The sequence below is a fragment of the Mus pahari genome, chromosome 10 (genome assembly GCF_900095145.1).
Source record: "Mus pahari chromosome 10, PAHARI_EIJ_v1.1, whole genome shotgun sequence".
NCBI classification, from domain to species: domain Eukaryota; kingdom Metazoa; phylum Chordata; class Mammalia; order Rodentia; family Muridae; genus Mus; species Mus pahari.
In genome coordinates, this window is record NC_034599.1 from 84,403,906 (window position 1) to 84,419,173 (window position 15,268).

Genomic DNA, 15,268 nt, shown 5'->3' on the forward strand with positions numbered 1-15,268 from the left:
GACCACAATGTCTACCCTAAGCTCTCTGTTCATGATGGCAGTGGTCAGGTCAGAGGAGCCTGGGCCTCATCAGTCAGCCATAGTCAAGCCTAGGAGATTGGTTGGAGGGTTATTTGGGAGTGATGCTCCCCCCCCCCATTTTGCATAACATGGGGGCAATCAACAGCCCAATGTCCCTCTTGATGGCACCTAGGGCATGACCCCCTTGGCTTGTGAGGATTAGGGCAGGGGTTTGCCTAATGACCTTGTTGACTGCACCTGTAACAGGTACCTGGTGGTCTCTGGGTAGAGGACCATGAGCTTGGGGTGGCAGCTGGGACTGGTTGGACAGCCTTTGCCAGCATATTGTACTTCTGCTTGCGAACACTCTCATCTATCCCACGGTATACTTTGAAGGCCAGTGCCTGTGGAGTCAGGGGTCTCTTCTCCAATTTTGTTTAGCCTTTACGTCAGGGTAGCTTTGGGAAAAGAAGTGAGTCATTAAGAGCTGTTTACCCTCTGTGTTCTCAGGGTCCACATTGGTATACTGCAATAAAGCACCTTTAAGGCGTTCTAAAAACTGAGATGGATTTTCCTGTTTATCTTGGATAACCTCTTGAAGTTTTTCAAAATTTACCGGCTTTAAAGCTGCTTTTCTCAGACCTACCAAAAGACATGTAACAAATCTGTCCCTGGATAGAGTACCACCTGCGGAATTATAATTCCATTGAGGATCCAGGTCAGGCACTGTCTCTGCTTTGATTGGATGTGCTCTATCTGTTTGGTGAATCTCATCTGCATGCGCTCTCGCTTGATCCCAAACTCGCTTGCATTCCTCGAGAAGCAAATTGTTAGTAAGTATCATGTGTATATCATGAAAAGTCAAACTGTACAACTGAGTGATATACTGTAATTCTTTGATAAAGGCAGAGGGATTAGAAGTATAAGAGCCCAATCTCTTCTCTATCTGAAAGAGTTCACTTAGTGAGAAGGGAACGTGCACTCTGACCAGACCATCTACCCCTACAACCTCCCTTAAGGGAAGGACAGTCACTGGGTCAGGTTCTTTTAGGGGTGGAGAGCTTGGGGCTTTGATCATGGCCTTAGAGTAATAGGTGGTGTGAAGGTGGGTGCCAAGGTAGAATGTTTGGAGCAACCTGCAGTTGGTGCAGAAGGAGGGGGAGAGCTGGGGGTGACAGGCTCTGGGGAGTCTTGGTGGGGGGGGGTAGCCGAGGTAGCAGCTTGGGTTCTAAACAGCACATAAGCAGGCCTACGGCAGAAAGGAAGTGGTTCGTAAGCTGGGTCCAGTCCTATAGTATCATCCAGTGGGAGTTGTGCAGGGTTCATGGCTAACAGGAGTTGAGTTGGAGAGCAGGAAGAACACATAGCAGAATTGGAATGAAGATAGATGAAAGATTTTGCATAGGTAACCTCTTCCCATTTACCGGCTTGCTGTCAGTATGTATTAAGATCCCTTAAAGCAACTGGTCTAAGGTGTCATTAATTGGCCATCAAGAACCATTATCTAGTGAGTACTGAGTCCAGACTTTATTGCAAAGAGATATCAATTTTGATGCCTTTAAAGGAGGCATGAACTTTAGGGACTCAAGGTTTTCTCTGAGGACATGTGGTTGCCCATGCTCTGGAGGTTCCTGGTATGTTCTACCGGCGTCCTGAGAACAACTCAGAAACCAAAAAGGAAATCAGCCAGGCTAGAGTGCCCAAGTTGTCACGAGGACCTCTAGTGGCTACCCAGTAAGTACCTACTGTGGGAAGTGCTCCACCCTGGCCAGGGATTTCAACCGACCCGGTGGGGGCCCAACCCGCTGGGGGCCTGTACACAAAGAGCAGCTTCCGAGAGCAAGATCATGGGCAGTGTCTCTGCTATGTTGCTATGTAGCCTCTTAGTCCTTGGGCAGAGCTGGCCAGGCTCTGTTCCATGAACTGGAGGCTACTCCCCTCTGACACGCCCTGTGTCTGCATGAGAGTTTTTAGCGAACCAGTAAAATGGGAGCATGGAAGCCCAGCCTATAAGGCACGTGGGAATGGCACAGCTGACTTAGTTTAAAGTTTCTGTGTCCCAGGACAGCGGCGGGTCACGTGGTGGAAATGGCGGGCAATCACTCTCCTTCCCCCTTGGCCTTTGCATGAGTCCTGATTGGGTCATTTCTCAAGCAACTGCTTAGGTGCTAGAATGGGGACAAAGGCTTAGTAGTGGTTGATCCCTTTGATTGGGATTTAAAAATCCAGCAGGAGGTGGGGTCGCCAAGAGTTCTGGCTCAGAGAGGGGAAGGGGAAGTTGCGAGCCAAGCTGCTGTGCGCAGAGAGAGCGCCTGGTTTTGTAGCAGTGGGAATCTTACCATGGATGTCATGTTCAGTACCCACCGCTGCATCCACTGAGTGCCCCTCGGGCACACCAGGCGCTGGTGTGGCTGCTGTTTTTTTTCTGCTTTATCAATCATTCCAAGGTTTTGGCACCAATTTTATATTTTGGGTGGATAAACCAAGCAGCAGACCAGGCCAAAGTGTTCCACGTGGGAGAGGTTTATTATGAGGGAATGGGGGGGGGGTGAGCGATGAAGCAGGTAGAAGGGTAGAGAAGAGGAGAGAGAGAGAGGAGGAGGGGGTGGCTTCCTATTTTATACAAAAATGACGTCACACCAGTGAGGGTGGAACTGAGCCAAGTGGATTGTGGGATTGAAGGTTATTGTCCTGGCAATGCAGATCAAGGGTCACGTGGTTAGGCCGGGTTTGGAGTATCCTGGTGCTAACAATCACAACCAAAAGCATTACATTTATTATGAGATCAGCAACCATCAATTCTTTTTTGCTTAATATAGCTCAAGTTTAATTTTTATCACTTGCCACCAAAATAATATCAGTGAACCATTTTTGGCTAAAACAGTTTCCATCATGGGAACCGCTGCCTTTCTTGTGTCTTTAGAGGCAACAAATTAGCTTTCATTCAATGAATACAGTTATTCTGATGGAGTGGTGTTCATTGAGCATAGTGTCTTCATGTGATAGTTCCTATCGATGCAGCAATGGAAAGACACAGGCTTTGTCTTTTTAAGGTAGAGTCTAATGGCACAGATCATTAGGAAAGCAGTTATAACAACTGTATGAGAGAACAAAACATGCGTTTAAAGATACATATGAGAGACCGAGCTCCTTAACAGACCAGGAAGGGCTGAGAAAGCAAGATGGATGCACAGATGCCAAGGAAAAGATAAGGAGAAGGGGCTTTCAAAAGTATGAGCTTCAGAAATAAATGAACATAACTGTAGTCACCTGAATTTGTTGACAAAGATGTAGAATACATATTGTCTTAAGATTTTCATTGCTGTGAAGACACACCATGACCAAGTCAATATTTTTTTTTTTTTTTTTGGTTTTTGGTTTTTTCGAGACAGGGTTTCTCTGTTTAGCCCTGGCTGTCCTGGAACTCACTTTGTAGACCAGGCTGGCCTCGAACTCAGAAATCCGCCTGCCTNAACTCACTTTGTAGACCAGGCTGGCCTCGAACTCAGAAATCCGCCTGCCTCTGCCTCCCGAGTGCTGGGATTAAAGGCGTGCGCCACCACGCCCGGCTCCAAGTCAATATTTTTAAAGGACATTTAATAGGGGCTGGCTTAAGGTTCTGAGTTTCAGTGCAACTATCGACATGGTGGGAAGCATGGTAATGTCCAGGCAGGCATGTTGCTGGTGGAGCTGAGGGTTCTACATTTTGTTCTGAAGGCAAACAAAACAGTAGAGGACTATCTTCCAGGCAGCTAGGACAAGGGTCTCAAAGGCCACCCCCTCAGTGACACACCTACTCTAACAAGGTCCCACCTCCTAACAGTGTCACTTTCTGAGCCAAGCATATACAAGCTATCATATATACATTGGAGAAATAATAGCCTTTTAAATGGTGTTGGGTAAGTGTAGGAGGAGGAAAATGATACCAGCATGTCTCCTCCTGTAAAAAAATCCAATTCAAATGGAATGAAATACCTCAGTATAGAACCCAAAACTCTGAGGGTTTTAGACAAAAAACAAAAAACAAAACAAACAAAAAAAACAAAACAAACAAAAACAAAAACAAAAAAAAACCCAGGGAAAGTAATTCAAGACACAAACATAGGCACAGACTTTGTAAAAGCTATCCCAGCACCACAGGACATAACTCCAGGAATTGAATAATGAAATCGAATGAGACTGTGAGAGCTTCTTCACAGTCAAGGGAATACACTGAAGGAATCACAATACCAACTTCTACAGTACCTACACCAGTGTGCACACACCAGTCAATAAGATTCCTCTTTCCCTATAGCCTCACCAGTGTTTGATGTTACTTGATTTCTTAAAGATAACTATTCTGACCAGGATAGGTAGACTTTCAAAGTAGTTTCAATGTGCATTTCCCTGATTTTGTACATTACTGAAAGGAAATACACTCAACATCCCCAACCCATCCCAGTCCCCCTGCTCCTGACACCTTGCCTTTTTTCCAGAAAACTCACTAAATCTGTTCAGTGCCTTCCATATATGCTTGGGTGTGGGAACATCCATGGGGGCATAGAAAACCTACAGAGCCCACATCTTTAAAGAAGAGCAGATCTCCTTTCCCAGAAGCCGTTAACTGACAGTGTATCCTCAGGATGGGGTGGAACCCACAATCCAGCACTCTCATCTGTGTGAGAATATTGATTGCTTATCTTGTGTGGGTCTTATGTATGTAACCATAGATGCTATGAGGTCATGAATGCCATATCAATGTCATGTGCAGAACATAGCACTTCACTGCACTCCTCCCCATCCTTTAGTTCTTTGTTCTTACCTTCTTCTTTTTCACTTTCGTTATTTTGTGTTTTTTCAAGACAGGGTTTGTCTGTGTAGCCATGGCTGTCCTGGAACTTGCTCTGTAGACAAGGCTGGCTTTGTACTCAGAGAATCGCCTGCCTCTGCCTCCAGAGTGCTGGGATTAAAGTCATGTGCCATCACTGGCCACCTAGTTCTTGCATTCTTTTGGCCTCCTTTTCTGTGCTGTTCCCTGAGCTAATAGTGATGTGGTTAATATAAATGTCCCATTTAGGGTAGAGCCCTCAGTTACTTATCACAATATTTAACCAGTTATGAACCTCTGTAGTGACTGCTGTCTGCTGGGAGTTGAAGGGGCTGTATGATTCTTCTCTGACCAAGGTTGAAAACATTCTGAGAATAAATAGGGATATTTAAAAAAACAATTTAACAGCACAAATATTGTGGTATGAATAGGTATGGCCCCCATAAACTCAGGTGTTTAAATGCTTGTCCCATAGGGAGTGTCACTGTTAGCAGGTGTGGCTTCCTTGTTAGAGGAAGGTTTTCTAAGCTCAGACTGTCCAGTGTGGCATACAGTCTCCTGGTGGCTGGTGATCAGGATGTAGAAATCTTGGCTCTTCCAGCATCATGTCTGTCTGGATGCTGCCATGTTTCTCACTTTGATGACCTCACGATGATGATAATGGACTAAACCTCTGAAACCGTAAATCAGCCCCAGTGAAATGTTTTCCCTTATAAGAGTTGCTGTGGTCATGGTGTCTCTTCACAGAAATGAAACCCTAAGACTATGAATACTGTAAAATAACATAGCAGTTCTAACTTCAGGCATGAAATTACTGCTTCTATTGAGCAGTCCTCAAATTTTTTTATTTTTATGTTTTTGAAGATTTGTTTACTTATTTTATGTATATGAGTACACTGTAGTTGCCTACAGACCCACCAGAAGATGGCATCAGATCCCATTACAGATAGTTGTGAGCCACCATGTGGTTGTTGGGAATTGAACTCAGGACCTCTGGAAGAGCAGTTGGTGCTCTTAATCACTGAGCCATCTCTCCAGCCCCCAAGCATGGTTAAAATTTAACAAGACTTTTTTCATTTTTGAATTCTCTCCAGGCTTCCTGGAACTCACCGGGATCCTCCTGCTTCTGCCTCAGGCAGAGATTAAAGGTGTGCACCATCAAACATGCCTCTGCTGCTCTAGTCCAGGGCAAGCCTGCTCTTCTGTGGGTCTAGCATTTTTTTTTTTATTATTATTATGTTGTCACTAATCTTTTTTTGGTTTTTGTTTTTGTTTTTATTTTTTCGAGACAGGGTTTCTCTGTATAGCCCTGGCTGTCCTGGAACTCACTTTGTAGACCAGGCTGGCCTCGAACTCAGAAATCTGCATGCCTCTGCCTCCCGAGTGCTGGGATTAAAGGCGTGCACCACCACACCCAGCTCATTTTCCTATATTTTTATAGGTTTGTTTAAATCATTCCTCTTATCTTGGGTTACCTTTGGTGAGTGATGGGTATCTAGAAACTCACCCATTTTGTTTAAGTTTTCCAACTTAATGGAATAAAGGTTCTTAAAGAATGCCTTTATAATTTTCTGGATTTTTTTTGTGTTTGTTTTAGTGTCTGTCTATCTCTTATTTTATTAATTTTGGTATTCTCTTTCTTCCTGTTAGTTAAATCATCTAAAGGTTTGCCAAATTCTTTTATCTTTTTGAAAACAAAATCTTTATTTCACCAATTCTTTGTTTTTTCTCATTCCATTAGTTTTATCCTGATTTCTTCCTATCTAATGTTTGAGTTTTTTTTCCTTTCCTTAGTTTTACAAACTGTTGAGGGCCATCATCAATATCCCCTTTGCTTTCATTGTATTCTATAAGTTTTGGTATATTGCATTGTCATTGAATTCCAAGATTTAAAAAATTTTCTTCTTGGTCTTAATCAATGTTTCATTCATTGTTCTAAAGTAGGTTGTTTCATGTTAATTAGTTGGAGTCTTTTCTGGAATTTCTCTGGCTTTTGGCTTTAAGCATTATTCCTAGTTGGTCAGATTGGATATGTGTATCTATTTCAATTTTCTTAAAAATTTTAAGATTTTATTTGTGTAGCAGTATAAGATATATTTTAGAAAAAAAATCCACAGACTTGAGAAAAATGTGTATGGTATGTTGCAGTGTTGTGAATGCAATATTCTGTAACTATTTGTTAGGTCCATTTGGTCTTTGATGTAATTTATCTTTTTTTTTCCTCTTTGGATGAACTGTTCCCTGTGAAAGGGGGATACTGGAGTCATCTACTATTATCAGGTTAGAAGTACTCAATGGCATAATATCTACTAGTGTTTGTTTTATTTGGTGCATGTTCCCACAAGTTTGGTGCATGTTCATTTAGAGCTTTTTAAAAAACTAGATGTTTTCTTTATTTACATTTCAAATATTATCCCCTTTCCTAATTTCCTCTCCAAAAATCCCCTATACCCTCCCCCTCCCCCTGCTAGCCAACCCATCCACTTCCTGGCCTTGGCATTCCCCTATACTGGGGCATAGAATCTTCACAAGACCAAGGGCCTCTCCTTCTATTGATGACCGGCTAGGCCATCCTCTGCTACATATGCAGCTAGAGACATGAACTCTGGGGGTACTGGTTAGTTCATATGAACTTTAGATCAATTTCCTTTATGAATATCAATGCAAAAATACTCAATAAAATTCTTGCAAACTGAATCCAAGAACACATCAAAACGATCATCCATCATGATCAAGTAGGCTTCATCCCAGGGATTCAGGGATGGTTTAATATAAGGAAATCCATCAACTTAATTCACTATATAAACAAACTCAAAGACAAAGCCACATGATCATTTCATTTAGAACTTTTATGTCTTCTTAGAACTTTTATATACTTCTTAAGTATTCTTTTGACTGATATAAATTGACCTCATTTGTCTATTCCTTTTACTTTTAGTTTGAGGTTTATTTTAACAGATATTAGAATAATGGTACCTGGTTGTTTTGGGAATTTTTTTCCTGTTCCTTCAGATAGTGACTACTTTATGAAGATAAGGTTGTTTTGTTTCCAACAAAGAGATGGATCTTGTTTTAAGATCCAACTGGTTAGTCTGTGTCTTTCAACTGGAGAACTGAGGTCACTAACACTCAAAGTTATTAATGAAACATACATATTATAGTATTCATGGTCCAGGGAGGATAAAACCACTGATTTTCTCACTCCATAGCCTAAATACTACCTTCTAGCACCATAAAAGCTAACCAGCAAAAGTTCCTAGCTAGTTCATGACTGGCTTATTGGCATCCTACAATGACCCAACCTACTCAGTCAGTCAACAGTATCCCAAAGTGCATTGTGTTTAGGCAGCAGACTTTTGCCATCTTGCTATGGTGGGCAACTAAAAGCGATGCCAGTAGCCTGTGATGATTTGGTTGCCCCTGGGGCCTCTATGAACAATAACTCACAGGAAGGGAACCTGTATCTGGCATCGAAGTTTTCATCATTTAATAATCCATATCTTCTGGAAGAAGCATTGCTCATCAATGTGGGCTACCTCTGTTCAAACTCCTTTTTTTAAAACTATACTTTTAATTGACTTATAAACTAGTGGTATTTTAGAAGTCCTTTTCAACTATAGTTTTGATCAAGTCATCCTCCACCCCTCTTTTCTTGTAATCCCTGTCCCCATTCTTGCTTAAATCTGGAAGTTCTGTGATATCTTGATTGTGATATCTGTGATGTTTGATTACTTCTACTTTGTGAAATAGATTTTATATGGGAACTAAAACAGGGCCTAGCAGAAGTGGGGGAGGGAGGACCTACATCTCACCAGAGTTCCACCTATGCTCTGGACAGGCAGACATGGGAGGGCTGCCAGATGCTTTCCACTCAGCCCCGGGTGGGCATCCAAGCCTCTGATCCACTTGATGGGGAGTGGACCAGGGGTACCCAACCTGGAGGCCCCGGGGCCACACTCTGTAGCCCCAGGGTTATGGTAGAGAGGGCTGAGGGAAGAGAGGTTCCCACACCAGTGAGAGTCTGTGCCCAGCAGGCCTTGATGAACAGAGACAGTCTATGGTTTTAGAGCTTTATTATAGAAAGGCAGGGGGAATGAGAGAAGGTAGAAAAGAGAGAGAGAGATATGCTATGTCCACTCCAGTAGTGGCATGCATGATAGGCCAAAAGCCTGAATGCAGTCCCGAGGTGAAAAGTTCACGGAAACTTAGTCTATTGGAACTGTGGCATCCCATAGCACGCATGCTCCAATTTTGTCCTTGTGAATGGATCTGTGTGCTTTCTTTCAGTATTGTTTTATTATAGGTACCTCCAAGCAATGACTTGCCAAATACTTAAGCAAAATTGAACTTTGCTTCCTGGCCTTCATCAATGCCCTAGGTAGTCCTTGAGCTGACCCTGGACTTGGAATTCAGTAAGAATGTTGCCTATTCAGTGACATTCAAGATTGCCTCTAGTATTGTAAGAGAGATAGTGAAAGAAATTAGGCATTATGATCTACTACATAGAGTTAGAAATCTTAGGGCAAGCTTAGCAAAGTAAGTTTAAGAATTCTTACTATAGCTATGTATGGCAGACTACATTACTTATTAGTAGAAAGTCCCCCCACACTATCACTTAGAATAAAAGCCAAGTCACTCCCATATACAGGAATTTACAATGGTTTAGGAAGTAGATCAGGCTGTGGTTTTAGAGTATTGCATTATTCATGAGAAGGTTAGCTAGAGCAGAACTCCCTAATTAGACCCATTTCTTAGGCGTGAAAGCCCTTGCCCAGGGAGTGTTAAGACCTCTCACCTGGCTTCTGAGACTATAGCTGACCTTAGATAGAGCTGACTTTATCTCAGTTATTTTATTGCCCAGTTCCTGCCAGTCTTTGTGTTTGCATTCCTCTGTTTTGTGTAAGAGTCATTAAGCATTCGTTAACCTCATTGTACCTTGCCAATGTGTCACCTAACTTCCCTATTTTCTTCTGTATAAAAAGTTTGATGCTCGATTTGACAAATTACATTCGGATACAGCACACTCCCTTGTGGTCGTATTTGTTTGTCATTTCTCACTGACTCCATTGCCCACCTGTCTGGAACCCCGATTTCTTCCACAGACTGAGGGAGGCTGACTGAGGCTGGTCCACAGCAGAGAGAGAGGAAAGGCTACAGAGAAAGAGAGAGTAATAGGGAGAGAGGGAGAGGAGAGGAGAGGAGAGGAGAGGAGAAGAGAGGAAGAGCAAGAGAACAAAGGAGTGAGAGATATGAGGCAGGGCCAAACAGCCCCTTTTAAAGTGAGCTGCTATCTTTTCTGTTGCTAGGTAACTGGGGAGGAGGTTAGCATGAAGGTCAGAAGCTTAGGACATTGCCTACGTGACTTCTAGCCATGCTTCTCTTGTAGGGGCCGTGGGGGGGGGCAGTAACTTAGACAGGAGCCAGAGTTCCAGGGGACATGAGAGAACTCCTTCCATCCCATGTAGGTAAATTATGACCACCAGGTCCCGGGGTTCAGCATCTCAGCCTGTCTGTGCATAGCCCAGTGTCCCACAATTTTATAGCAGCATTTATCCCCATCTCTATCCCTTAGTCATTTGTGTATACTTTTCCATCTCTTTCAAGTTCTATATTCACTATTCTTCACAGGGCCACTTTGGTTTTCATAAATCTATTCTGCCTGGCAACATGGGAAGTTTTTTCTTCTTCAATTATGACGAATACTTTTGTTAGAAATTTTATTAGATATATTCTTTATTTACATTTCAAAGTTATCCCCTTTCCTAGTTTCTCCTCTGAAAATCCCGTATCCCCTTCTCCCTCCTCCTGCTCCCCAACCTACCCACTCCTGCTTCCTGAACCTGGAAGCCACTATTCTGGGGCATAGAACCTTCACAGGACCAAGGGCCTCTCCTCCCATTGATGGCCGACTAGGCCATCCTCTGCTACATATGCAACTAGAGCCATGAGTCCCACCATGCGTTTTCTTTGATTGGTGGTTTAGTCCCAGGGAGCTCTGGGGGTACTGGTGAGTTCATATTGTTGTTCCTCCTATGGGGCTGCAAACCCCTTCAGTTCCTTGGGTACCTTCTCTAGCTCCTTCATTGGGGACCCTGTGCTCCATCCAATGGATGGCTCTGAGCATCCACATCTGTATTTATCAGGCACTGGCAGAGCCTCTCAGGAGATAACTTTATCAGGCTCCTGTCAGCAAGCTCTTGTTGGCATCCACAATAGTGTCTGGGTTTGGTGGTTGTATATGGAATGCATCCCCATGTGGGACAGTCTCTGGATGGTCCTTCCTTCAGTCTTGGCTCTGAACTTTGTTTTTGTAACTCCTTCCATGGATATTTTGTTCCCCCTTCTAAGAAGGATTGAAGTATCCACACTTTGGTCTTCCTTCTTTTTGAGTTTCATGTGTTTTGCAAATTGTATCTTGGGTATTCTGAGCTTCTGGGCTAATATCCACTTATCAGTGAGTGCATACCATGTGAGTTCTTTTGTGATTTGGTTACCTCACTTAGGATGATATCCTCCAGATCCATCCATTTGTCTAAGAATTACATAAACCAAACAACCCTATTAAAAAGTGGGGTACAGAGCTAAACAAAGAATTCTCAACTGCAGAATGCCAGATAGCTGAGAAGCACCTAAAAAATGTTCAGCATCCTTAATCATCAGGGAAATGCAAATCAAAACAACCCTGAGATTCCACCTCACACCAGTCAGAATGCCTAAGATGAAATATTCAGGTGACAGCAGATGCTTACAAGGATGTGGAGAAAGAGGAACATTCCTCTATTGCTGGTGGGATTGCAAGTTGGTACAACTACTCTGGAAATCAGTTTGGTGGTTTCTCAGAAAATTGGACATAGTACTACTGGAAGATCCAGCAATACCACCCCTGGGCATATACCCAGATGATGCTCCAACTTGTAATGAGGACACAAGCTCCACTATGTTCATAGCAGCCTTATTTATAATAGCCAGAAGCTGGAAAGAACCCAGATATCCGTCAACAGAGGAATGAATACAGAAGATGTGGTACATTGTCAGAAATTTTAGGTTGACTTCAGCTCTTTCAGATCTTGAAGCACGTTATTCCTGGCTCTTTTTTGCTTTCAAAGTTTCCATTTATGAAGGAAATAGCAAGAGAGATGGAAGGAATGGAAATTTAATGTCATCAAAGTATTTTACATATTTGAATGAAGATGATTTGAATGAAGAGTAGAATGAAATAGGATTGAAGTATAGACCATGGGATAACTTGCTTAGAAAGTGGTTTATAAGCCAGGAAAAATGACCCTTATATTAAAACAAATGCAATCTAATGAGAGCTGAGGTTGATGTGGTGACATGACTAATTTTGACTCATCTAGCAAGAGTGAACAAAGACTAAGAAAGAAAAAAACTTTAAGATTGTTGCAATGCAAAGATCCAGATAATAGGGTTCAAGGTGATTATTAGAATAAGAATGTTCTAATTACATCATTGTATGCATGTGTCTCAAGGAACAGCAGAAAAGAGTTTTCCCCCCATCCATAGGCGTAAACAAGACTTTACATCATTGACTTTGGAGAAATCAGATGAATGGTCGGAAGGGCCCTACATAAATATTTGACTAGAGAATGTTTTACCTTGAGGTCAGACACTCCTGGGAGAGGCTTTGCATACTGACTGTACTGATGATAGGATAAAAATCACAAACAAAATTTTGGGTAAGTGAATTTAGTAAACATTTTTGTTCTGATTGACCAGTGGGTTCAAAGAGTTTAGACTGTCACTTGTGAGTCACAGAATAAGAACTTGGAGTCTGTGTGGCAACTGCCAACTGTAAGCAAGGGAGGCCACTGCGGGTTTGATCTAAATTACATGGGAAGTGATGGTTCACCTCAGGAAAAAGCCATCTTTGACTATGAAAAGAGTGGAGGCGCTTCTTCATTGTCTCTGTTTTGTAGGATCGCGGTCCTTGGGTAGATTAATTAGTTAAGTTTCAGAAAGAGGAATTTAGTTATATTATGGGGATGTTGATGGAGGATGAGATGAAATGCAGAAATTACACAATAATTCAAGTGTAATACCCCTGAATCAGTTAGAGACAGTTATGATTCAAATGTAATAGCCTGGACAAGGATGAGGCAATAGTCATAAAGAAAGAATGATTGAAAATATTTTTAAAAATCAAATAAAAAATACAATAACAAATACTTGGAGGTCTTAGTGTTTGATTGGATCTGAGAACTCAGCATAACATGTTTTTGAAGTCAAAACTCTGTTAAGAATTTAATCCTGTTAACTATAATTTCCCTTTAAGTTCTTCTGTGGTCTTTTTAGGTTTTGCTGTGCATGTGATTCTTTTATTTCCAAAGTCCTTCCTTAATCTTTCAGAGACTTCGTTTTCCCTTAGTACATTTTCTTCCCTTCATGTCCTATTCTCTTGTTTCATCTGATTTCATTTCATAGCCAAAAATAGACTGCCATATCTCTTGTTGTTTAATAAATTTTTTCAATTTCTAGTTTTATAAAGTCAATTATTTTATACTTTATCCCTACTTTTCAGAACAGGAGTCAGAATGTAAGAACTGGAAGACAGGGAGAAGGGCTTCGAATGTTCTTTTCTAGATAGTACATGGCTTTTTAAAGCATAACTTAGTGCAACTGAGGCTGCATGCACTGAGTCTGCACAGGACAGGTCCTACCAAGCATCACTTATGGAAAGAGGGGCTGGACAGGCCCTACTTATCACTGATTAGTCATTTTTAATGATGGATTCTGGGAGAGAGGACACCACTGGCTTCAGTTGTGTATCCCGTGATAAGTCTACCAAGCTCCCAAACCACAGTCACACATACAGCCCTGCTTAAGCTCACTGGGCCAGAAAACATAAAAGGCATAAACGTGGAGAAAAATTAGTAGGAAAGAGTGTTGTCAGGTAAGGGAAGGAGCTAAGCAGGGGAGGTAACAGGAATCATAAGAATGAATTACATCCGAGTATGAACTTTTCCAGTAACAGATTCAATAAATAAAAAGAGACTGTATCCTTTAACCCTAGATCTTTATCTGTGTTAAAATTATAACATATATCATACATCCAAATTATATCAATTCTTGTCTTATTTCTACTGCTAAAAATCTATTCAGGAGACTGAAGTGGTTTGCTCAGTGGTTAAGAGTATTTCCTAGATCTTTCCAGCCACCACAGGGAGAGGAGTTGCCTCTGTGTCCGCACATCTGCAATGGATGCTCAAGCTCCCGTTTTCTAATCAAGAGGAATAAGCAGACATACAGCACAGAACCCAGTTTTCTAAAGGCCAGAAATTCCTTCTGCTATAAGAGGCTGATTCATTGCAGTACTGTGGGAGTGGAACCCATATCTGATGTTAAAGGGGTCATAGTAAGTGGTCATGAAATGCAGATTCGGCTAGTGAAAACCAGCCACTTCTTATGTGAGGACCACCATCCACAAGACTGCACAGGCAGCAATGAGCAGCATCAGGCCCTTGACCTGCAAGAACAAATCCCACCTTGATTTGCAAATTGGCAGACACTAGCAGGGCCAGTTCCACCTGGGAAGCCAGAAGCCTGTGGTGGTGAAGATGAAATGGACCAGCACCACCAAGAGCTCCTGAACCCCACACCCCAGAAGCAGTAGAGTACCCTGACACTATCAACACTGCCCCGTCCCCAGTGTTCCCTATTCTTTCAGAGGAACATAGTTTAGATCCCAGATCCAGTGTTCCATTGCTTACAACCTCCGGTACTCCTAGCTTCCGGCTATCTGATGCCCTTTACTGACCTCTGTGGACATTTGCTCTCAACATGCACATATAGAGAGATAAAATAAATCTTTAAAATACGTATCTGCAATCACTGAACAAGTGTTCTGATATTCCTTTTAGTACTTTAATTTCAATGACATTTTGAAGTGTTTCCTGTATGCTCAGATCATGGAATACAACAAATCCTTAAAGTCTCCCATTGAGCCTTTTTTTTTTTTTTTTTTTTTTTTTTTTTTTTTTTTTTTTTTTTAGAATTCCTCTCTATCGACCTCTAATACTTTAATCAACTCTTTGTAGTTTTTGATCTTTATAAAATAAAATAGTATGCAATCGTTTGTGTCTCATTTCTTTCTCTTATTATTACATTAGATCTGGGATCTAAACTATGTTACTTGTAAGCTGTGTTCAGTCATTACTGTATTTCATTCCATCATTTAAGTACATTGTAATTTATTCCATAATTTAGGGACATTTGGTTTGGTTTTAGTTTCAGTTGAATGAGTAGTGCTATTATAAATGTTCTCTAAGCATGTCTTCTACTGTACTGTTGCCTCCCTCAGCCTTGAAGTAGGCTGATTCAGACTTTGTTGCCACTAAGCATGGGACCACCTGGGGTGGAACCTTCTGACTTATGAAGCAGGTTCTATTGTCTACACCTGCCACTGCTTTCCTCCAAAACATTATCGCTCCCTGCTGAGACCCT

General features: G+C 41.9%; 1 pseudogene; it reads left to right on the forward strand.

Annotated features, from left to right (window-relative positions):
- The window catches only part of LOC110328411, a 15,864-nt pseudogene extending 1,449 nt beyond the window's left edge, over positions 1-14,415 (forward strand).
- Positions 14,416-15,268: the final 853 nt, after the last annotated feature.